Source organism: Ambystoma mexicanum, chromosome 2p (genome assembly GCF_040938575.1).
Source record: "Ambystoma mexicanum isolate Mex_15411 chromosome 2p, UKY_AmexF1_1, whole genome shotgun sequence".
In the NCBI taxonomy this organism is placed as follows: domain Eukaryota; kingdom Metazoa; phylum Chordata; class Amphibia; order Caudata; family Ambystomatidae; genus Ambystoma; species Ambystoma mexicanum.
This window is the reverse complement of record NC_090923.1, coordinates 1,082,787,226-1,082,813,595: the sequence shown is the minus strand read 5'-3', so window position 1 is coordinate 1,082,813,595 and position 26,370 is coordinate 1,082,787,226.

The window sequence follows — 26,370 nt, the reverse complement described above, 5'->3', positions numbered from 1 at the left end:
AGGGATTCCATGTCAAGTCTCTTGCAGTTTCTTTTGTTAGTAGCATGTAGTGTTGTGTTCCCGGGCAATATTTTGTTTGGGATTTTGACAGTGAATGGGATCAAGTGGTGATCACTCCTTATGATCGGTGCCGGTGAGGCAGTGGCCGAGAGTCCATCTCTGCAGACAATTGCATCCAAAGTGTGTCCAGCACAGTGGGTGGGTCCGTTCATGATTTCTTTGAAGTGGAGTGTTTGTAGTAGGGTGCAGAGGGAGTTTGCTCTGGCTTTGTTTCTCTTTAAATCCAGATGTTTAAATCCCCCAGAACAATTACGTTATCATAAGTGGAGAGGTTGGAAATGGTGTTAGCAAGCTTTATTGCAAAATTGGGTTTGTAGGATGGTGGTCTGTAGATCAGGAGGAACAGTAAGTTGCCTTGGTCATTGAGCTTGATATTGATTAGGAGTTATTCACAGTCTTCTATGTCAGTTGAGGGAGTGGTGTGGCCCAGATGTGGTCTGTGTGCGCCATTGCGATTCCACCTCCTCTTTGGTTTTCTCTGTTGGAATGCATTCATTTAAAGTATTATGGTATGGCTTTGAGGGAGATTGTTTTGTAACTGTCTGATAACCATGTTTCTGTGAGAAAGAGTGTGTCAGTGCCTCCCTCGCTTAGGAGGTCATACATTTCTGTTTTGTGTTTGGCCATGGATCTAATTTTGAGTATGCTGCAGTGTAGAGTGTGTGCTTTCCCTTGTTTATTGTTGCCTATCCTTTCTTGCATCTTGATCAGGCGGGTGTTTGTTGGGTTTTCTTTTTCTAAGGTTCTCTCTTGGATGAGGCTATTGTTTGCTGGTAGTGTGTTTGGGGCCTTTGTATCTTTGAACAATGGGTTTCTTTGTTCTGGTTAATAGTAGTGGGTTGTTTGTTTGCAAGTGTGGTCTTTTTTCCAGTCTTTGGTTATGTAAGGGGTGTGGATGATTGGGGATTCTAGCTTGGCTCTGATTCTTGTTGGGGTCTTTCTGAAAATGTCTTTGGAGTTGCTGTTGCCTGTGCGTTGTGGTGTGCGTTTAGCAGCCTGTTGGGGTCCAGGTTTGTTTTGGTCCTTGCTTGTGGGTTCTTTGTGGGTTGTTTTCCGTTGAGGTAGGGTTGGAAGATGTGTTCTGTTTTTTCCTTGTCTTAGTCCGTATCTTTGGTCCGTTTAGTGGTGGTTGTGATCAGTGGGGATGTTGAGGTGTTACAAATTCTGGTAGGTGGTTTCCTTTCCACCAGGGTGTGATTTCCTTCCCATTTCTGTTTACCATTCTTGTTTCTTTGTGTTTCCTATATTGTTGTCATGACCACTGTGAGGGGGCACAAGTGGTGCCACAAGCAGGATCCCACCAGATCCCTGAGGGCCTTAAAACCACTGCAAAAGGGCTTCTGGAGCCAGTCCTGGTGCCTTTGGCACCGGGCTCATATGTAGGAACGAAGGGCTGTTCAAACTAGGTCCCATTTATGTACATGGGCCTTTAAATCCAACATGGAAGCACCCACACAGTCTAGTTCTAAGAACCAAGCCATGTGGTCTAGTGTTTTGGGTGTGGCAGGCCTGGAACTACTTTCCCTGGTACTACTTTACTTGGGCTATATAAACCACACCCTGACTGCAGAACACGCTTTGTGTTATTCTGCAACCCGCAGCGTGACGCTCACCGTGTCCAGCTCCTGGTCTCCAGCATCTTCCTGTAATCCTGCAAGAACAAGAACAAGATTATTCTGTCTTACCTGAGAAAACACCATCCAGCACTCAGCATCTCAACTGGGCTGCAGTCTGTGGAAACTGAGAGAAGAAGAAACATCACTCACCTGTGAGTACTAGCTAAAGGACTTCCGGCGAACCTCTACCACAGCTGCTGTTTGACCATTTCGACCTGCAATAACGAGAAAGGGAAAAACAATATTAGAACGCGTGCTTCCAAAACATTGAATTCCATCAGTCTTACCTGAATTCCATCGCGCTACACCACGCTTCCATCCGGAGCACCACAGCAACATCTGCAAAGGAAAAGACATATTTAGGTTTGCTTTCAATATTAAACAACCGCACAGCGCTGAACTTACCTTAACGGATTCCGGGGGCCTGTTTTTCATCACGCTCTCATCCACTCACAGCACCACAGCGGCCTGTGAGGAGAAGAAGAAGAAAACACAGGTTAGCTTTAAAAGCCAATAAAGGCGCTGCGCTTCGCGCTTTCTCTTACCTAGAAAACGTGCCTCTCCATCCGGCACACCAGCATCAAGACCTTCGCACCTGAAAGAAGGAGATGAAGACATTAACAAATTCCCACTATAAACAGAACAAAGACTTACAATTAACAAACCTACCTGCCTACCAGCAGATTCGGGGTCACAGCAGGCCTGGGCTGAAGGAAGGCGTACTGCACCAGTGAAGCAACTCGGGCAGCTCGCCAACAAATGTCAAGCGCCCCTGCACAAGAAATGCAGGACGGATAGATCACCCTATTAAAAACTAAGATTCAATATTCAGCACTGGACAACTACGCATCCAGGGTACCAGATCTCATAGCCTTCCAGACGCCCCCGGGGATATCAGTTGAACGTAACAATTGTGGAATGCTTGTGGTTTATGCGTCTTAGTCTGGGATTTGGGTCTGTGGTATATTCCAGGGGCAGGTGCCCATCTGGGTAGCTTTGTTACCTGGGGTTAGTGGTAGGACAGTCTGCTGCAGTATACAGTGGTGTTTGCCTTGTGGTGGCTGTAAGCTGTAGCCTCTGTTTTAGAATCAGAATTGGATTGTGATATATTGTGGTATATTCCAGGGGCCTGTGCCCTCCTGGGTCAGTTATTCTTTCTGGTCTCCGGTTAGATGTGTGTGTTTTGATGCTTTCCTGGTCTCTGGTTAAATGGGTGTGCTCCGACATACAGTGGTGTCTGCCTTGCTGTGATTGTTGTATTGTGGGCTTCTGTTTTGGGTTAGGGTTTGTCATATATATTTCAGGAGTGGTGACCTCCAGGCTGGGTTACTTTCCTGGTTTTGGGTTAAATCGGTGTGCTCCAACACAAAGTGGTGTCTGCATCACTGTGCTTGTTGTGTTGTGATTCAGATTTGAGGTATATTCGAGGTATATTCCGGGGTCGAGTGACGTCCTGGGATGGTTACTTTCCTGATCTTTGGTTTAGTTGGTGTACTCCGATAAAGTGGTGTCTGCCTAGCTGTGTTTCTGTATGTTGTGCCTCTGTTTTGTGTTTGTGTTTGTGATCTATTGAGATGTATGCATTCCGGGGGAGGGTGCCCTCAGGTAAATATTTGCTTTCCTGGCCTCAGGTTAGGTTGGTATGTTGCGGCCCAGTGATGTCTGTCTGAGAGAATGTGATGGTTTGTCTTTCTCCAGCGTTCTTGTATGACGCTTGTATTTTGGTGTTTTGGTTTTGATTAGGTGGATCCTGAGTTGTGCAGTGTTATGGGGTTGCCTGGGGCATGACAACTCCCAGTTAGACCTGCCTCTTGTAGAATTGAGGTGGCTTGTTTTGCCATCTTGGTCTTGAGTTCGGGTTTGTGATGTGTTCCAGGGGCGGGTGCCCTCCTGGAGTTGGTTGTTTTCATGAGGTCGGTAGTAGGTTGGTGTTCTGTAACCCTCAGTGACGACTGTCTCGCTGTGGTTTTACCATTGAGATGGCTTGCTTTTCTACCGTGGGTGCCCTCCTAGTTTATTGCTTCCCTGGTATTGGGTGAGGTATCTGTGATTTTGTAACTCGCAGTGGCATTTGACTCTCTGATTGAGTCCAATTCTAGTCTGGTTAGATTCAAGGCAGCATTATCCCAATCACTACAATTCCAAATTCAGTGCAGCTCTAGTGTTGCTAGGTTCTGCAGCAGCGTCACCTGGTCTGGTACATTTCTAGTGTGGCTAAATTCATTAGTTGTGTTCTCTAAGTTATTCCAGTGGCAACATTCAAATGGCAACAGGAATTGAGGTAGTGCCAAACTTCAGAGCGCAGCTAGGTTCCACACATTGCCAAAATGCAAAGGGCAGCAGGATTTAGGGAAGTGGCAAAATTCACAGGGCAGTTTGCTTCATTGCAGAGGCAGGACTTCAAAGCGTAGCAGTGGCAGACTTTACAGGGCAACAACATTAAGCAGAGTGGAAACTTTAAAGCACAGCACGATTTAAGGCAAGATTACTAAGGCAGCAGGATTCAACACAATGGCAAACCCCAGAGCGCAGCAAGATTTAAAGCTATGGCAAGATTCCTAAGGCAGCAGGATTCAACACAATGGCAAACTTCAGAGCGCAGCAAGGTTTAAAGCAGTGGCCACAATTCCTAAGGCATCAAGAGCCAACGCACTGGTAAATTGCAAATGGTAGAAATAAAGCAGTATGAATAAAAAAACAGGTAATTTAGCCCAATAGTTTCAAATATAAAACAGCTCACCTATGTAAAGAGAAGAGAAAGGCAAAACACAGTGTAAAATTCAAAACAGTGACTGATTATCATTCAAACCCTATAGTGAGGTCTTGAAAAAATAGACCCATTATCAAGTATATAAAAATACAAATATAATTTGTATTGCAAATAGTACTACATCATTAGACATAAATCAAAAACAGTTATATCAAAACAACCCACCCACAAAAAATTAATAATACAATACAAAACGCACCTCACATATGATGCTTTTACACAAGCACAAATACGCAATCCTAAAACCATTCCAATAACCACAACACGGCATGTGATAACTCACTATACGTCCAATTAGTGTGGTCACAATTGCCGGCCCAACATGTTTCTGTCCCTAGCACCACATTGGTTGGACATTCTTTTTTTTTTTTTTATTTATTTTGATGTAGCTGAGTTAATCAACTTTTCAAAAATATTAACATGTAAAATAACAATTTCCTTTTAACATAGTAACAAAACATGATAAGATCAGGAATATACAAAACAAGGAATTACAAATTAAAACAGACAAAAAGAGATATAAAAGAGTAGTTAAATGAGAGACTAAAATAATTTGTAAGAAAATCTAGGGAGAAAGTGCTGATGGTGCTTTTACAATTGGCAAGGGAGCTGCAAAGTATGTTAAAAATTGCATCTATACTAGAAGCATATTTCAGCAGGTAGCACAGCTTCCAGAAAGTGCACCAAGGCCTTCATAACCGAAAATCGAACACTCTTAAATAAAACGCTCCATATCTCACTTTCGTCTCTTTCTATATACAAATTCAACACATTGTTAAAATGTTTCTGTCGCAAAGCCTGCAGGGAAGGGCAGGAGACAATTATATGTGGCAAGGTTTCTTTTGCACATTGGTTCTCGCAAAAGCGACAGAAATTCAGATTGGCAGGAATAATTTTTCGCCTCACCAAAACTTCACCCGTTAACCACAAGTTTAATCTCAACCGCAGTAACTTATTGCGGATGTTTGCAGATGGACATTTCAAAATGTAACCAGCCGGTTGACCCACGCATTGTGTCCCAAAACAATTTACATCAAAGTCTCTGTATTTTACACATGATTCATAATTTTTGATCCAATCCCATTGATAGTACTTTTTCTTCGCTCGGATCGGATTTTCAATGAGAAATTGAAGCGAGATGTTGGCCTCGACCAGGATGTCCATAACATGATTTTGCCATTTTAAGGGATAGTCAGAAGTGGAAACAGACAGATGGCGAGCTACCGTGCTCAAAATATTGTTATCGGTCACTCCAAGTAAGCATTTGCGAAAAAAATAACACATTTTCCATTTAACTCTACTACATAAGGAGTTCAGCCCCAGTTCAAACCGCAAAATGGGCAGGGGTGAACAATTTGGGAGTAGCAAGACCTTTTTCCAAAAGGTGGCCTCCAGTTTGTTCCATAGGCTATCATTTGAATATAGATTTGATTCGATACCATAAAGTAAAATGGGGACCACCTTTTGCTCATAAAACATGATGAGATGTTTTAACGTAAATTTCCCAAACTTATGTACAAGAATTTTACCCTGCGATATCAGAGACATTAATTTTGACTGTAAGGTGTACAAAAATTTACCATCACTGACGGTGTTTTGAATGTAGATGCCCAGATATTTATATTCGGACACTGTTTCAATTATTTCCTGATGCAAACACCAAACCCCTTTAAAAATGTTGTGTTTACCAAGGGGTCTGCAGACCATGATCTTAGATTTGGACAGATTTACAGTTAGGTAATTTGACTCCGCATAATCTGATAGAGCAGACAGCAAGTTCTGGAAGCCTCTAGGAGTCGGTGATATTAAAACAAGGTCATCAGCATAAAGCATCCAAGGGATACGCTGGCCACCCAGCTCCGGAGCATCTGCTGTAATTCCAAGAAAGGAGACACCCATGTCAAAAATAAAAAGGTTGAACAAAATCGACGCCAAAATGCATCCCTGTTTTAAGCCCACAAAGGTGGAAAAGGAGGCAGACAGGAGGCCTTCGAGCGTTAGCCTAACTCTCATAGTGGTGTTTGAGTGTAGTTGGATAATTAGGGCCAAGAGCGAGGATGGACAACCCAATGTTTTTAGCTTAAAGAATAGTAGGTTGCGATTTATGGAGTCAAAGGCAGATTGGAAGTCAATGAACACAAAATATAGAGTTTGCTTCCTAGATGCGTATTGTGACTTGAGCATCTTGATGGTGATAATACTAGGGATCGTGCCAAGTCCAGTGACAAACCCAGATTGAAGAGGATCCATTTTAAAATGATTTTTTGTCCAATTATTTAGTTCTCTAAGAATAATGCGGCAAAAAATCTTGCCCGAAACATCGAGCAAAGAGGTCGGTCTGTAGCTGACCGAGTTGGCTCGATCACCCTTCTTGTAAATCGGAACGACAATTGATTGTTTCCATTAGCTTGGAATTTTTTGGGAGGTGTTGGTAGTGTTAAACATAAGATATAATATGTCTGCCCAAATTTCTGGGAATTGCTTCAATTGTACGTTCGATAGGCCATCCGGGCCGGGAGCCCTGGAATTGCTTGCTTTTTTTATGAAATATAGTATGTCATCCCTGTCAAAGCGGAGTTGGAAGGGAAGCTCAGTATCCACCACAGGTACAAAAAGGGGAGTCAGAGGAAAAGCAAATAGCTCGGACTAATGGCGTATCCACTTGTCCTCTGACACTTCATTTGCTTGTACAGCAACCTGGTGGCCTGCTGTTGATTGGTTTATAATATTCCAAGACTGGGCAGTGTTTTTTGATGCCAGGGATACCAACATATTGCTACCATCAGTTTGGTAGAGTTTAGCTTTCCTACTTCTTACCCAATTTCTATATTTTGTTTTTATACGGGAGAGGACAACCAAACGAGAGTGTAAGGGAAGTTTTAGGGCTTTCCTCTTTTCGGCCCGTACCAGAGCTTTCTCAAGTCTGATTTCATGATCAGTGCAATGTAGATGCAGAGTTTGCTTTTGTTTATGGGCTATTGAGCTCGGCTGGAAGAGCTGCATTAAATTAGAGTACACAACATCTGAAGGATAATCGCTCTCAGCATTAATCTTTAGTTCTGCGTGATAGCATGTCTTAAAAGCTTTCAAGGAGGTTTCAGACCATATTAGGCAATTCCTAGCTGGATTTACCTTACAAGATCCCTTCAGGTATGTAGGTTTCATGTTAGCATTGATCAAATTCAGGCACCATGTAGTGTGCAAAATATTGTGGTCACTCGCTTCAGATTGAATAATTTGAAACGAAGTGACCTGATTTAGCATATGAGCATTGACATAGGTGAAATCAATGATCCCCTTGCTACGTGCACGGTGCCAAGTTGGTCTGGGTGGAATGTCTTGTGGAAAAGCGCCATTTAGCATATAAAGTTTGCGGGAATCTGTGAAAGTTGACCACATTTTAAGGCGTTTTTGTTCTAATTGACATCGAGGGCCCAAGCAATGTAAATTTAGATCATCTGTTAACTAAATTAGATCTTTATGCACATCTAAACTAACAATATCGATAGCCCTATTCACCGCATCCATAAAGCAATCATCAGAAATGCCCATTGGGTTCCAATAGATGTTAATTGCAGCACATGTGAAGCTTTCTCCCACAATTCTCGACATCTGTACAAAATCATTCAGACAATACCACGCTTCAATTTTTAAACAAGATGACTGCTTGACAGCGGTTAACAAGCCAGAGGTTTGACGCCCTAAAGGGCTCTTTACAGCTGGAACTAAGCGAACATCATAATTGTTCCATGACGGTGTGCTAGTTAACCAAGATTCCTGAAGTAAAATTACATCATGTCCCAGCCGTTGTGAAGTGTCATTATTCAAAAGGTGCCAATTCCCTCTGGAATTCCAGCTGACAAAGGAAATATTCAGTATTGAGGGGATTGCATTGTTAACGTTGATTACTCTGGCACTGACAGTTGCAGGAGTTTACGGTTTGAATTTGAGGTTTCTTCATTTTTTGCCTCAGTTGTATGTCCTGCCGATGTATGGGTGTATTTACTGAGGCATCAGGCGTTGGCAAACGGGTGAAGCCAAGGTCTACAAATTGGGACTTCACCGCCCAGATAGCATTCACCACAACCCTCGAGTTAATCCAGAGATTTACAGAGGACCGTTTCACTGCATCTGGAAATTCGACAAGTTCAATGTCGATGGAGCCAATGTCATCTAGCTCTGAAATCTCTCGGAAAATTGACAACGCTGAGGGCCGATTAAGATTGTATTGTTTGATAGGCAGCGGTTGACAACTAAGGGTCAGTGAGTGCACTGCAGGATGTTTAAAGCGCACAGAGTCGGGTTTCTGTTTAACTGGCATAGGCAGATTAATGGGAATTGAGTGAGGGCCATTGCACACTATAGGAGTTTGAGGGGCAGTGGACGTCTCTAAGAACTTGTTCAGAGTGGTCTGGACCAGTCTTTCCATGTCACTAACAGTCACAAAATTAGGGACGTTGGCAATCTCTCCTTTATAAGGAGGAGCCAAAGGCCCAATTTTCCCTGCATCAAATAAAGGAGGTATTCCTGTTTTTAACAAGTTCGAAGCCACTTCTGGGGATGGAACCTGGGGAGCAGTAGATGTGCTATGCCCAAAAACTAGGTTTTTAGAAACAGATTTTGACGCCAGATAGTCATCAACTGCCTTTCTTAACTCTTTTCGACGGTTTTCTCCATTCACTGTTTTCAGGACCGTCGGGGCGTTGAAAGTAAAGCCACTTGCTGGTAAATTACAGGTGTTGGGAACAAAAAGGGGAGGGCTGCTTGATGTTGGTTTTTTGACAACTTTTTGAGACATCTGGTCAGCCACAGTTATCAATTTGCTTAGGGGACTATATGCCATGACAGGATCAGTAGGCGCGGGCAATAACTGTGCCTTTTTAGCCTGCATTTGTTGGAAATATCTTTTTGTTATGGCTTTGGAGGCCGAAACCGTGGATGAAATTGGGGTTGACAGTTTGTTAATGAAAGCTTTGGTTTGGGAGGTGCAATTGGAAACAGATTTTATATTCTTAGTTTTCTTTTTTTCTTTTGTTACGGGATTCTTTTTGGGGCAAAATTTCACTGTGTCAGAAACAGTGGTTTGAGCCCCAAAGAGTGAGTAAGATGGTTTTTTTTTTTTTGTTTGTTGAGTTATTGTCTCTTGCATATTTTCTGTAAGGTCAATTATAGGGTCAAGGATAAAGGGAATGGGCTGATATATTTGCACAGAAGGAACAGCATCAGCGGAGGTCTGGGACACTACAGACTTTTTGATGACTGTTACTTTTTCTGAGTGGCTCAGTTTCTCTAAACTGTTTGAAATTGTGAGTTGCTCGGCACTGGTTAAGCTGATTTGAGTGGACTTCAGCCTTTATAACAAGCACTTCGAACAACTTTGCCAAAGCCAAAATGGCATTATTCATAGACGTAAGTGCAATGCCAGTGCTTACGTTCTGAGTGTCACCGCAACCAGCAACAAAAGAGCCTTTTTCGGCCAGTTTTCTTGGGGTTGGAGCACTAAATGACAAATTATCCACAGAATTGGAAGCGCTAATATCTGTGAAAAGCGTAGGTGACTTGGATAGGTTGTCGGAGCCAGTATGTGGTGAGAAAGCCGAAACATTTGCATCCAGATCAATTATAGGTATGTCCTTAGAAGCAGGACTAAATGATGTTTTAGCACTAGATGAATTGCTAACATTTAAGACAGACATATTGGCTACTTCACTAGAGGGGGCGACAACGCCAGTTAGAACATTTGTTTGCAAAATGCTATCAGTAAGAGAAACATTCTCTTTTGCAAACGTAACTGTTGGGCCTAGAGCTGTTACAGATTTTACATTCTCACCATCAAGGTTCTTTACCATGCTGTTCGCGGGCATTATTTGTCCATTTGAATCTTCCCCAATGGCGATTTTATCCGTGGCAAGTCCTTGCGAAGAGTCCTTTGTGCCCATGGAAGGGGTAACCGTTGTACATGGGATGTTATTCCCACAGCTAGAGTCCCTGCAAAAGGAACGAATGTCCATACCCAATAGTTGCTCAGCTCTGCTCTTTGTGGATCTAATAGCACATCCAGGGGGAGTCGAGCTTAAGCAAGGTTTTTTTTTTGGACCTTCATGAGATGAAGTGTGAGAGAAACTCGCACCGTTGGTGTTGTGTGCTGAAGTTACAGCCGGCATTCCGGTTTTCAAAGAATGTATACCTCGTTTCATTTTTCGCAAGGTATTGAAAAACAAATTAGTGGCTGAAAGGGAGGCTAGTGCCAATAATAACAGAGGCAGGACAGACCTTCACCGCTTAGCCGCGACGAACGCGGCAAAGCGGCAAAGCGGGACTTCTGGGACTTGCTGGCTGCGCGCGCGCGGTGCGCGCGCAGCCTCCCTTATGTAGTCCCTCCTCCTCTGATTGAAGTGAAGCCTAAGAAAAGGGGACATATATGTGAATACTAAGTTCAACAAAGTATTAAAGGTATTATGAATAAAGTCTGTGTTATCCTTCACCTTCTGGTTGTTGTAGTGAGGAGTAGATCCTTTTCGTTTGTAGGCAATCCAAAATGGTAAGCAGAGCAAGGAACAGAGCAGCAGAGTCTCCCGCGGCAAAGCGGGACTTCTGGGACTTGCTGGGTGCGCGCGCAGGGTGCGCGCGCAGCCTCCCTTATGTAGTCCCTCCTCCTCTGATTGAAGTGAAGCCTTCTGGTTGTTGTAGTGAGGAGTAGATCATTTTCGTTTGTAGGCAATCCAAAATGGTAAGCAGAGCAAGGAACAGAGCAGCAGAGTCTCCCGCGGCATAGCGGGACTACTGGGACTTGCTTGGTTGGACATTCATCAGGGGCTGTCCATTGGCATCTGATTGTAGTATTATCAGGTAGTTGTCAGTGGCATAAGATGATGGCGGGAGAAGAAACCTACTGCTAGCGCTGCATGGTAACACCACATCACTGGAATAATTAATTTCACTCCTATTCAACAGGACTTCTTATTTGAAAAAAGGCCTCACATTGGCCACTGCATCCCGGTCTACACGATTAAAGTCACTCCTAGATGCGTGTCTATTTTGGAAATGAGATTATCTTCACCAACAATACTGGCATCGTACAAAATGCCCCAATGGTCATCAAAAAACAGTCATCCAACTCGAGTCAGGAGATCTCATTTCCTCCATACAGCGCCGGGTACCAGTATCCTGTTTTCAACACCCGTGCAACCGGTATGGGGCATTTTATACCGATACCGAAGCTTAATAGACGTTCTGTATTGATTGGCTCCTTTGATTACTTGGCCCCTTCTGCCATGGAGTTAGTCTGATGACCACATCTATTAGCTTATTTTGGAAGAGCTTCCTCGTCTTCTCAATGTCTTTTTTAGGATCTACCACGATCTACGAAACAGGTAACACATACCTCTGTGATTTTAACCACTTTTCACCCCACTAAATGGGACCATAAATGAGTTCTGCTTCTGCTTACATTATGATTTCATTCAAATTCCCATCTCAGATAAACATCTCCATATCCTGGATAGCAATTACCTGGACCTCATCATTGCAGTATCTCTTTCTCTTGTCCATCAAACCAATTTTTAATGATTGGATTGAACATCTCACCCTATACTGCCTCATTACTCCCTTTTGCCTAATAACACATCATACAGATAACCCAAACCCACATACACCACCATGGGACTTTCAAATACCTCATTTTAAACTATTAATGTGTAATGGGAAACTCTCTATACCTGGATCTTAAAACATCCCTGACACCCTCTGTGTCAATCTCCACATCACACCCTGACTGATACTCATGCTCCCATGTGTACTGAAAAAGTCAGAACTAAACATTTTTCTTCTTGACCTGCAAAAGGCATCAATGCTAACAAATCCCATATTTCAAAACAGATAAATGTCTGATGCTTCAGCGAGACCCCGATAAACTGGCTCTTTTGAAAACAATTGCACCACATGCAAGTTCACCACCAGCAAGACAAAATCAAATGAGTACATCAAAATGATCTTTAAGACCAAAGAAGAAACCAAAGCACTCTATCAAGTGATCGAACGTTGAATTAACCCACCACAAGCCATTCCACACTCTTTTGTCCTCACTGTAAAATTGAAATCTAACATCAACCAACTCTTCATTGTCGAGATTTAATTAACATATCACAACATCTCCAAAACAGACTCAGATGGCCCCTCTGCCTACCCCCCCTATGCCCACCTTTCTCTCCTTGCATCATCCCATCTTGGTACAGGAGGATAGCTCAGGGGTAGGGATAGCCTTTGAAGCAAGACGACACTGAGCAACAGAGGTCCGAGCCCCGGATCTGCGCTTAGAAACCTCTGGGTATTAAGCGCATAATAAATAACCCATTACACTCTTTCCAAATTCACACACTCACCTCCCGTTTCATCATCTTAAAATCCCTCAAAGAAACATTGTACAATGACAGTATACTCCCCTTCCTTAAGTCACATCATTAACTCCAGCCACTCAACCTCCATTCTAGATTATCATCAACTCCTCGCTCTGCCCAGAAACTCTTCCATCTCCCATGAAAACAGATTCTTCTTGTCTTAGGAAAGTTCACCTGGACCCCACAACCTTGCGAATGAGCACACCATCGCAAAACTTTCTTCATTGGCAATATCCTGGCTAAGGCAGTGGCATTTTACTCCAAGACCACACTGATTGCCGCAACCACTTTGAGATTTACCAATCTGGCTTCTAAGGCTTCAACCATCCAGCTTTCACTCACAGCCTAAAGATCGCCATGATGGGTGACTCTTGCCCCCTTAATATATCACTGAGAGTCAACACTGTTGATCACAAGGCACTGCTCCACATATTTTCTCACAAAGGCATCACTACTACTAGACACATCGGGTCACCTCTTTCCTTGCAAATAGCTAACGATGATGAAACAGAGTTGGCCAGGACCTGTTAACTGTGTCTTTCCACGAGATTTTCTCCTATTTTGTAGGATTTCAATCTTTATATGGACCTCTGGAGTTCCTGTTGGCTAGGCACACATCATACTCCTTCAGTAACCTAATTAAACACAAACATGTATCAAAGGGTGGCATTGTCCAGTGGCATTGAAGGATATTGATCCTGTCTGTACATCCTCAAAATATGGATGCCCACACGTCTTCCCAAACTGAATCTAGCAAACACAATCTTCATCCTGATGAATGGAGTCAAACTCGAGCTCCTAAAAGAGGACTGACTAACCAAGAAGCCCTCCAAAGGTTTTCCCCCAACCCCTTTCTCTAGCACAACATCTCTGGGTTCCTAAATAGACACACCTCTGATGAGCTTCTCCACCTCCACCTCCTCAAGAGGATCAAAACTTTCCTACCATCCAGCATATTTGACTCAACACTACATGGTCCGATCCATTACCACATAAACAGGGACAAGCGCCCCCCACCCCCTTAAGGGAGTCTTCCCTGCAGCAGGGCACATGATCTCTGTTCGGTGTAAATATTAGCATGCCACACTCTTACCTTGAGATACTCTACTGGCTACCCCTCTAGACCTACATCCAATTTAATTCAAGTCACTGTCCATCTTAAACGGAGCCCTCCACTCACACATCGAATAACCCTAATGGGAAATCACAAGTTGCTGAATGCAAACACAAGACCTGCAGCTCTAAAGCAATGTTATTGGAGACTCAGAAAGTCACGAAGGAGAAAACCAGGAGCAAAGCCTTCTTATTTTATGTCATCACTGCCTGGAACAATATGCCCACCCGCCTGTGACGTAGCCTCCCACGCTGACGTCAGATGAGAACTGACAGCCTATTCATTCTGCATCCCACCGTGCTCCCATCCTACTGCATCCTCCTTCTAGCAACATCAATATATTAATGTAAACTCTCTCATGGTGCTATGTAAGCACTTAGCGTACATCTGTAATCATGTATGTCTGGAGCATGCATTACTACCGGGATGAACATCTTGCATTGTAGGCATCATCTCTCTGACTATGGTTCTTAATGTCTGCATCCGCAATACTTTCTGAACACTTCAGTCAGTTGGTCTGTACAACCTGAATTCCTCACATGGCTGTTAAATATGCAACATTTACTTTGAAATGTAAACAATATTTATTAATAACAAACATCAAAAATATTAATAACATACTTCAACATTTGATTTCAGCGAAGCAGAGACTGGTTATTCAAATGTAATCTTACATAAGCTGCCAAGCCAGCAGTAACAACTCAAAATGGTTGATGTAAGTACTAAGAATTTAAGTTCTGGAAAAATAAAAAAAACATGCAAGCAGACAAATTCCATCAGCAGGTAGGCTCAGAGTTTTCTGTACAAAGTAGGGGAACGTTATCGTGAAGTAATGTCCCGCCACCAAGTTATGGCCTAAGGCGAAGCCGAGGTCCATAAGTTGGGGAAGGGTCATTATCGTAAGAAAAAATGACCCTTCCTGAGGTCTATTAGGCTATAAGCGCATGGTGTAGTGCCAATACATGTTTTGGACTTTCAGTGATGAAGTAAGTAGGCAAACTGTTAGTAAATTAAATGCCCTTTTGAAGTATTTAAAGTACATACGTTAAGCATTTTAATTGCAACTTGGTTGAACTGGAACATGATTAACATGAGGATGCACTAGGCGTAATGTACACGTAAGTAAATGTGTTTTCTTTTAGAAGGTGAGAGCATTTTCCTATGTTTAGCTTTTTGTGTGTGTGTTAAATAGGATGCTGCAGCTAAAGCAAAGGTCCTACCAGAGCGGATATGTCTTGTTTAAAAAGATCTTGCCTGTAAATTGCAATGGTGTTTCCCTGTCTGCTTTTGAAGACAGAATGTTCAGAATGTAGTCAATACTAGTAAGTTATTGACTGTGCTCAGAACTTTCTGATTGGTTGAAAGGAGGTAAATCACAATCTCCATGTGCTAATATGAATTATATGAGGTGAACAGTAAGGGATTTCTTTTTTTATTGTTATTTGGATACACAGATAAAAAAACATACATGTATTTCTCTCTGAAAAAATATCACAGAGAAAATATATGCCTGTTGCCACTAATTGTATTTGCAATAGCATTAGACTCCCTGGCACAGTTCATGAGAGGCAACAATCAATACATGGAATCACGGCAGGTGAGGTGAAAAGCAAAGCCTTACTATTGATGGATGACATAATGGGACCTCTATCAAACCTTGAAGAAAGTGTGGCCTGCCTACTCAACCTCTTCAAGGACTTTAGCACCTTCTCCGGTTACAAAGCAAATTGTTATAAATCATATATATTGATCTCACTCACAGTCAATGAGCAGGATTATGCTGTGTTCCCACTGGCATGGGAAAGAAATTAAATGAAATATTGGGGGATCCTGCTGCCACAGAGAACTCTTAACATACACCTTTGTTACTTTGAATGGTTAATAAAGGACATACATAGAGACAATGAGAAATGGTTAAAGCTCAATCTAAGTGTCAGTGCAAAAGTTACCCAATACAAATGAACACACTTCCATGACTACTATATCTATTCGGGTCACTCTGAATAGATTTAAAATCATCAGTATTTACGAGTTTGGAAAAAAGGCGGATGAAATGTTTGTGGGCTGGCAGGACAAAGGCTTATTTCTCATTGGATAAGATACAACTGAGCGTGGATGAATACGCTTCAGATATTCATGAATGAAGGGAGGAATATTATTAAGCATGCACAATGTCGATGCTACATCACGGGCTCTGGCACCCACATGCAGCTAAACCTACCTGGAAGAATGACGCAAAGACTCCTCCCTGCTACAGGCTCTCCGACGATGAAGACCCAATGAGCCAAAGGTTTGTACTTAGCATATCAACAGTTATGTCTGAAAGTGGAACAACGCACGCACCTGAGTCCCGTCTCACCAATGCTATGGAATCCGATGCCGACGCTAGTCGAGCCTGCTACACCTTCGAAGAGGTGGCAGGAGAAGGGTCACCACTATCAATCAGATCAGGGAATGCAACAACATAGTGCCTTCAAGCAGGCAGAAACAACTAACGGAGGCCCCGAGCCCACTCGCAGTACAGTTATCTTCTGATTAGTCTCCATTGGTGCACCCGATTAGACAAATGATCTGTGGTGAGACTGTCACACTCACTACATCAGCCTCTGAGGGGAAAAACGTGAGTCAGAACCAGATCAGAATTGGCTTGAAGAAAAAACTGTAATAGCAAAACACAAAGTAAAAATGGGTGGACTTACTCGGATGCATCATCAATGCAGATCCTAGCCTTGAGGCTATCTATATTCAACAGCGCATAGTGATAAGACTAGATTGGATGCCCGCCAAACTCCAAAAAGTGGGGCTTGACAGTAAATGCTGGCCTTGCGTAAACACCAGGGTTAATCTAAGTCACATGTTATGGAGCTACAAAAACATTTAAGAACGACGGAAAGCCCTGAGCCGATATATGTCGGAAACACAAGTGATGAGTATATCTCCAACCAAAAAGACGTTTTTGTTTGATGACTTGAGATAAGTGGAAAATGTGCAGTGCCGGATGATCAATGAAAATGAAAAACTTTTAGGTGATAATTTGCGAGGGGGGCCTCAACATTTCGACTGCCTAGTGGCCTCCACAGAGTTTAATAGGGCACTGAAAATGTGATAAGGCGTGTGTAACAAGAAGGATACTGATCAGTATAAACAATTATTCTGAAACAATGGAAGACTTACAATCACTTTTTTATGGCCAACTGAATAATTGGAGGCGCGGAATTCGGTGGCGAGTTCCTAGTCTGCCCCAGTCCCGCTGTGATTTTCTCTTGAGGAGCTGCACAATGTGATTCTGCTGCTGGAGTCCTATTTCTGTGTTTATTATATAAACACTGTGTTGGCGCGGACTGTGGCACGCAGTTTGGTGGTGAGTTCCCAGTCTGCCCCAGTCCCGCTGTGATTTTCCCTTGAGGAGCTGCACGACGTGATTCTGCTGCTGGAGTCCGATCTCTGCGTTTATTATATAAACACTGTGTTGGCGCGGAGCGGAGTTCGGTGGCGAGTTCCCAGTCTGCCCCAGTCTGCACCATGACGGACCCTATGAACAAGAAATCCGGGCCGCAGACCAGCCACAAAACTCTTCAGCAGCGTTGCATGCTGAACCCATGGACCGCCTTACATAAGGACGTAATGCCGAACGGCAAGGTAAGCCAACAAACTGTTACCTCGCCAACACTTGTTACTTCAAGTGAGTTGTCGGTTAGTGTTAGTACGGCCTCGGCTAACACGTCTGACACGCCCGAGGCGCCTGCAGTACATGGTGCGAACTGTACTGGGTCGGACAACCTCTTATCTGCGACCTCAAATGCTGCTTCACCCAGCGCAATCTTGCTCCCCTGTACTTCACCTACCGACATAACAGGCTCCCCTGATGGGGTAATACCTGCGGCTGCCGCATCAAATATCAACGTCCCTCTACTTGCCGTAAACGGGAGTAACGGTCTCCCCGCCCTTGTGCTGCAACAGGAGACCGCACAGGAGACTGCATCCCTACCCCCACAATTGACATTGTTATCTTTGTCTAACCTAATACCATTATCACAATCGATTAGTGCGTCTCCTGAGGAAATCTCGAGTCCTATATCTGCGGAGACGTTTTTTTCCCCATTCGAGATTACGGATGCCGACCTGATGGCAGCGTCTCATGCTGTATCTGCATCAAAAGAGCATGCTGAAGCTTCCTTGTCAATTTTAGAAAATCAAAAACCCCAGAAATGTCCTGACAGTTCTCAGCTGTCTGGCCATGCGTATTGTGAGCCGGAACATGTTCCAGTGGAGGACGTTAACACTTGCCCTTCTGCGACAAAAGCACACGGATCCGTAAGAGATACTCCTCGGCACGATGGCCAAAACAGCGAAGTTGCTTTACTCGAGGTGACGGCTTGTCGTGTGGAAAATTCTCAAGACTCTGTTCATGATTTGCCAGATGTTACAACAACAAAAAACCTTCATCAGATTAAATTTCATAACACCCATTCTGGAGTGGCGCCTGCCGGTGGTAAGGTGCTACGCTTTCATTCAACATCAAACCGAAAGCAACTTGACAGAGATGTAAAAAAAAACGCAAAGCCATCTACATTGCTCTCTAATGATCTACAAGACCAAATCACCTGCCATATGCCAGCTGATATTCAACTGGCCTCTTCGCTGCAAGTATGCAGGTCACCAACGTTAAGCTCACTATCTCAACATTTGAGTAACCCATACCTGAATGAGGCTAGCAATCGCCTTGTTCGTGACTTTCGACATGGCGCGTCCACTACATCTGCCCTGGACAAACATCGAGATTGCATTACACAACATCTTGCTCAGCCACTCCAGGGCTTACCTAAGCCTCCATGTTCTAATATAAGTAATGTAAAGTCCTTGAATATGGCTACACGGAAACCTGAAATGATTACATCATCTTCAATGCCTGAGCTTGTTAATCCCATCGCAAGCACCCCGACAGTGCAAAACAAAAAAAGTAAAACCGTCAATGGTCTTGAGTCGGGCAGGAAAGGCCACTTGATGAATGAAACATATGCCCAACCGAATGACTCATCATGTCTCTCGTCAAGTGGCGCAGAAAAAAGTGGGCAAACCCCAGCCAAAGCCAGCATTTCGGCGGCCGCTGCGGTGCAAATTCATAACACCGTCCTAGCGGCTTCCTCCTTGGCGATGATTCCCTTATTCAAACTTTACAAAGCTTTATGTGAAAAGATTCAGTACCAAGGTGCGCTTTTATTGAACCTAACCCAGAAAATGGGAGATGTTGAAAATTCAAATATGTATTTAAAAAACATGATCCAGTCAGAAGCGGAACGAACTGTTGAATGGCAACAAAGGCAATATGATCTAGCTCTTCGAAATAGCCACCAACAGGAGAAACTTGTCGACGGACTGATCGATACGTTGAAACTTTCACGACAATGTCAATGCCACACGTTGTGTGAGAAGGATGCTTCTTGCAACAAGCAGTCCAGTATGGAACTCACCAACATACGTTTCGCTGGGGGTTTAACATCATATAACCCTGTTTCAACGACTGCGAGTAATTTGCCAAAAGGTAATGATAAAGTTGGGCGGAAAAATCTCAACAACGCAACCTGGACTGATAGCAAGAAGTCTTTGCCTAGTACTTCCACAGCTGTCCTCCCTATTGCAAACGAGCCCTGTGCAGGACGTCATGAACCTCAATCGAAGGATATATCCATAATAGACATCAACACTGAGAATCTCTCGGACAACTGTCAAACAAAACCTGCTCTACCTGACAGCCACTTTTCCTCTTTTGGCATTTTTATTGGTTCTGCCAAAACTATGTCAACTGAGCCACCAAAAATTGCTATCAAATCAGCTGGGAAACAGGCTTGTGGCACATCGAAAAAACCTACAAAAACCTCCAAAACAGCTGGTACCTCCAAGACTAAAGTGTTCATAAGGAACCTTTCAATGCCTCAGAGGATGAGCCTATTCAAACGAAAAGAGAACAACAAAAAGTCAAAGGCGGACTCTGTATTAAACAGTGATGTTAGCGCTCTTTCTACTCAAGCTAACTTTAAACCTTCTCGGAAACGTAGAAGAATTATCTCCGCTTCGGAGACCAGCTGTAAAACAATTGCCTCTACATCAATAAGCGTATGCGACTTGTCCACATATTCACTGCAAGAAGAGCACGATGTAGCAAACATCTTATCTTGTCACCGTGTCGCCCCATCTCATTCATCTGACACGATCCCTAACAACGATGCCGTAAAATCAGTAAAACCAATGATGGCGCGCCAGCAGATGGGGTTCGTGGGCTCAGAAAAATCTTCCCAGGCACATGTAGTGGTGTCGCAGCTGAACCCAAAATTTACCTCAAATCAATGCAATCTACGCGGTCACTTTAAAAGTAGAGTTCATGAGATGGCACCCAGCAAAGAGCCACTTGGCTGCCATAAGATACGGCTACAAAATATTCAAAGTGACGACGCTGAAGTAAATTTAAACAGAATGAATATTATGAAACTGTTCAAATGAGTACCCTCGTTGCGAACGATTGAGTCTGACGACATACGGATCGTTGAGTACGCCACTGAAAAATGTTCAGATCAGGTTTTGTTACATATTAACTCTGCAACGGTACGCAGCACTCTTCTAAAAGCCAGTGATGAACTGTTGTTTTTTGGCTTTGAAATTCTGCTTGAACCAGATCGCAAATTCTCAAATCGTCCTGAAAGCTTCAATGAAGGAACCAAGAAACCAACGAAACCAGTTGATTCGGCTGCCCTAAGACAATCTATGAGTGACACTTGGAGCTCGAGACCACATAAAGCCTTGCAAAAAAATGCCACTGCGAATAATACCAAGGATCTTAGGCCTAGAAACCAGCATTAGCCATGACTAAATACCTCTGACAACCCAATCTTACTTATTTCCTGGAACACCTGTGGATATAAACATCTATTCAATGATTTTGAAACACCACTGGCAAACGTTTTTATTATATGCTTGCAAGAAACCTGTCTCTGCTCACCTCCCATTTGTGATGGATTCACTATATTTCTAAATTCAGCAGTAAAAAATGCGAAAGGCCGCCCAAGCTCTGGCCTTATAACAATGGTGAGGATATCGAAATCGTGGTCTGTGCCTGAGTCAAACAATCCAAACCCATATGTACAAGGAACCATCATGCATACAACTGTTAAAAAAGCTAACGTGAGAAAATACCTTCTGATTATAAACATTGATTGGAACCCGATCAAGATCAGTTCAGACGCCCTTATATCTGCAACTTTGAAGTTAATTGACGATGCAATGTTGAATTACAACAACTTGTCAGTTATTTGCTGCAGTGATATGAACTGTACTTGGCTCAAGTATGATCATCTTTCGGGGATTTATCAGTTGGTACCTATTGACTCGATTGAAACCAGAGAGCGTAGTTGGCAGACTGATATGCGCATGCGAGATATACACATGCTGAATGGAACAACAAAAGGGGATATCCCCACCAAGCCAACGTGGTATTGTGAGTCCACAAACAGCATTCTCGACTACATATGGACCTCGAGTAATCTTGCACCCAGGATAGTTTACTTACGAATAAAACGAATGAAATATAGTGACCACTGCTTGCTGCAACTCCGCCTCGTGGCGGAAATGCCTCAGCCAAAATGTTACAGCAATATCACTTTGGAAGTAAACTCTAGTGGGAATCGCCTACGACTAAGTGGCAATCAGATCCAAGAGCTTAGTACGAAGCTTATGAATACTCCAGCTAATAATGGGTCTGATTATATTTCCTTGCGGACTGCCTTTAAAATGCCAGGAACAGGGGCAAAATCTTGGTTGGTCTCACCAACATATCTACTGCAAGGTGTTACATGACGAAAAAAGGTTATGCGGAAAGACCTAAGGCTACTAAGGAAACACTTACCAAGTATAGAGGCTCAAAAAGCAATAAAAGCAAGATGTACGAGCTACAGAAATTGGGTAAGGTCGCAGACAAAAATCATTGAGCAAGATCACGCGGAACATATGTTATGTCTAATCATGACTAAGAACACTCGTGACATTTGGAGGACACTGAATATGGACCTCTCCAAAGGTACCCCATATGTAATAAACACCATATCAGGTGATATATGGGATGCGCACTTTTCCTTCCAAAATTCGGCAGTTGAAGACGTGATAATGTCTAGCTCTGTTGACACACATTGGGATGTGCAGATGGAGCACGACGATCTTGTTCTTGCAATTAATGCACTAAAGAGCTTGCGTACTGCCGGGCCAGATCTGATCTCAAACATCGATCTAAAACAACATCCAAGTGAGTGGGCAGACTTCATTGGAAAATTATTCACCAAAATTAGCCTGGCCAAAAAATTGCCTGATTCCTGGAGGACTGCGATTGTTGTGCCAATCCATAAGCGGGGCAGTTGGTACGATCCGAACAACTATCGCCCAATTGCGCTGCTGGATACGATTGGAAAAATATTCGGTTCCAACCTGCGTATCAAACTTGCAAGTTGGGCAGAAACCTTGCTAATAAACGATTTGTGGCAAACTGGGTTCACAAAGGGCGTTGGGGTAGATGTAAACCTGCTTATTCTCACAATTCTAAAACTGGAAACCCTAAAGTCTAATGGCAAGATACATTTCGCCTTCATCGATTTGAAACAAGCTTTCAATGGTGTGAATCGCAATTTGCTGTGGGCAAAACTACGAAAATTGTCTATTTTGGATCCAATTATGGCGCTCCATGCTCACACTTCAATTAAAGTGAGGCTGAATAACAGTGGTTTGCTCTCCAAATCCATCATGACGCAAAAAGGTGTCAAGCAAGGTTGCCCCTTGGCCGCAGAACTATTTAAACTGTTTTTGGCTGACTTACCAACTTTTCTTAACCAAATTATATGTTTCTCGCCTAAGATAAACCACACCGCTATTAAATGTATTGTCTATGCGGACGATCTGGTCCTGATGGACCGAACACAAATAGGGCTGCAGAGGCTATTAACAGGCTTGCAAAAGTATATGGCTCTAAATGATCTGACAATAAATACCACAAAAACAAAGATTGTTTCCATTGGAAATGTCAGAAGTAAAAAAGACAAATCCTTTAGGTGGAAAATTGCAGAAGTTTTTATATCATCTGTTGACTCAATAAGATATTTGGGTATCCAATTTAATAATTCCATCAGAGAACAGCAATGGGTCACGGAATTAACGTTAAAATGAAGAAGCTAACTTTGAAAGCTGTAAAAATCAATAGGAACTATGGAAAATTCTCCCTAGAGCCTGTTATCAAATTCTATCAACAAGAAGTTGTTCCAGGAATAATTTTTGGTGCCGTTGCAGGTTGGAATATAAGTGAGCAAACCTGGCACGTTTTAGAAGGCCACTTTTGGCGGAAAGTGTTGAAGCTTCCACAATCAACATCTATTGCTATAATGAGATACAAATTAGCCATAAACTCATTACATATGAGAATGGTATCGAGCTCATTAGCAATATTGCGCAAAATGTCCTTGGATGCGCCGGCACCCGCATACAAATTGTTTGCTTTCAACCAGATGCCAAACAAGTGCGATCTCCTTAATTCATGGTTCTGCAAACTAGTGGCGTTTCTATCTGCGGCAAACATCAGCAATGAAGAGCTCCTATTTCGCCCACAACATGCAAAAAAGAAATTTGACAATTGGGCGTGGATCATTAATAATGATGCAAGAAAAAAGCTGAAGTCAGTAAAAGTGATGGATCGTGAATCCAGGAAACTAAACGAACCAGCTCGCTACCTATTAAACTGTCCTTCTCGTCATCATAAAGACCAATTTTTACGGTTCCGAGCTAACATCTTAAAAACCAAGGAAGTTCTGTGGCAACGAAGGGAGCAATCTTTAACAGTCAATCTTTGTCGTTTTTGTGGATCTTCGATAGAAACGGTTAAACATCAATTAATTGAATGTCAGCGGACAACAACCCAAAGTTCTTTACATCTTGGACATGTTGCACCCTTAGATGATGACATGGAGGGGTGGTGGGCTAGGATCATTTCTGGTTCCAATATACAACTTGTTTGTGCAACCGTGAACTATTTTTATATGATTCTAAAAATAGATGTTTAATTTCTAAATTCCTGGTTTTAGGAGTGTTGCTGTAGGGAGCAGCAGTTATGAGTGACTTGTTCTGGTTAGTTTAGGTTGATTCTTATTTTCATTCTATGCTTTAGTCTTCTTTATTCTTTTTTGGTTGCGCTTCTTTTGGAGTTTCTCATTCTTTTGCTATGTCTTTTTGCCTTGTTGACTTGATGTGATTAGTTCTGACTCGATCTGTTTTGATTTGATTGATGGGTTGACTTGGCCACTTTTGAAACAAAAGTTTGTATTATAAAATCAAACTGTCGTTTTTTTCAATAAAAAATAAATAAATAAATAAATAAATAATTGTATCAATGAAATGCTGTCTCTGGCATTATTGGACAGAGTGACAGACGATCTGAGCAAAAGAACTTTGGCATAACTGTGTTCGGGAGAATTCTCATTTCTGTGCTAATTCCCTTCAACCTTAGAGACCCGCACCTCTTTTGCTGGACTTTACGACATTTTAATTTTCACCCTGGAGAGAGTGAGCACTTTTTTTCACTCTCTCATGTATTTTGATCTGATTTGGAGTATATGTTTCCTTTGTTTTTGGAGTCTGACAAACTCCATAGGCATCTACTTTTTGTATGGTGACACACAGCACGTTCAAATACCTTTTCTTGTGAGAACTTCTGTTGCCACGATAAGTAAAGTGAAATTGACTTTCCTTTCCTCTCTGTAGATCCAGCAACCCCCATTTTATGTGGAGTGCTGGGGGGTTACATAGTAGTCCCTTTTTCTAGTTACTCATATAACATGTTTTATGTTACCCTCACTACTTTAAATGGCTGGTGGCAGTGGACTAATTGTCCTATCAGTTTGCTTTTCTACCACAGGATGAATCTTCAGCTGCCCTATAGCACCCATAGGTGACCATTGTGTCAAAATGGCCCCAGTCTTTTTTCGCCATTTCTTGTTTGTAAGGTCTTTCTTGCTTTTACTCTGCATGCCAAACCAGGCTTAAGCCCTTTGTTCATTTTGCCTTTGGCATGCTTCAGTATTGAAAGCCGCCTCTGGCTCCAATGAGTCTGGCAGGACAGGAAGTGAGGGAGGTGCCCGAAAGTCCCCTGCCCTTAGTCTCCTTGGTTACCTGAATGCACAAGAACTAAACTCTATCCTCTCAGCAATGGGTAGCCAATGCAATTTTCTAGTCCTGGTTGTCTGGCTGGCTGTCCTTGCAGGACAGCCACCCTGCTGTGTGAGTGACAGCTAGGCTGTGCATGAATGGGAGAAACCTGCTTAAAAGGCGAGGCTTCTTTGACTGAAGACTGAGTTGACCACTAGACGAAACATCCAACGAAGGAATCGTGAAGTTAAGCTTGCTGCATCCCCCTGGCCCGTTGAACTGCCCGGTGAGGCCATGCTGCTGTGCTGAAACTCCTTTTCCGAATCAACAATAGAAGTTCCAGAAAGGACAGCTTCTTCCCTTGGGTTAATGGGACCAACTAACCCTGATACAAACTTTGCTGTAAACCTTCCCCAACTGACTGTACTTCTTTGCTGCTGCTGGAACCGAGTGCCAGGGGTCGGGAAATCCGTAGTCGAGTGCATCGTCTGTAAGCCAGCCAAAAGCACCAAGAGTTTCCTGAGGACCCTCCCAAAGCAGGACAACCCAAGCTCAAGTCGCCTCACCAGAGTGCTGGACTCAAGGAGTGAAGGCAGCCCAACCGATGTCCAAGATCTGCAGTGGTGCTGTTTACCACGCACTGAAACTGCAAAGAAGATCCAGAAAGGACAGCTTCTTCCCTTGGTTTAGCGGGACCAACTAACCCAGAGACAAACTTTGCTGGAAGACCTTCCCCAACTGGCTGTACTTCTTTGCTGCTGCTGGAACCGAGTGCCAGGGGTCGAGACATCTGTAGTTGAGTGCAATGTCTGTAACTCAAGGAGTGAAGGTAGCCCCACCTGTGTCCAAGATCTGTGGTGGTGCTGTTTACCACGCACTGAAACTGCAAAGTGCCGCTTAATTGAAAAGAGCCTGTAGCTGCCGCCAACCTCCAAACTGCTGTGAAGGAGTCCTCCAGACATCCTCCCTCTTGTCCCCACGACTAAGGCCCAGGAACACAAGATCTGCAATACTGCAACCCAGAGAGAAGCCAGCTGGATCCTCTTCTTATAACCTAAGGTACTGTGCTAACTAAGGGGTACTTAACTCTTTGCCTGTAGCTTGCTTTTCTCAGTTGAGATTTGCAGTAGCTGCTTTTCTAGAGTTGATCTCAGCTCTAACTTTCACAAGTGTAACAGCTTTTAGCCCAACAGTGATTTTCTACAACAAACTCTTTAACTTTGTGCAAGACTTTTTGCTATCTAA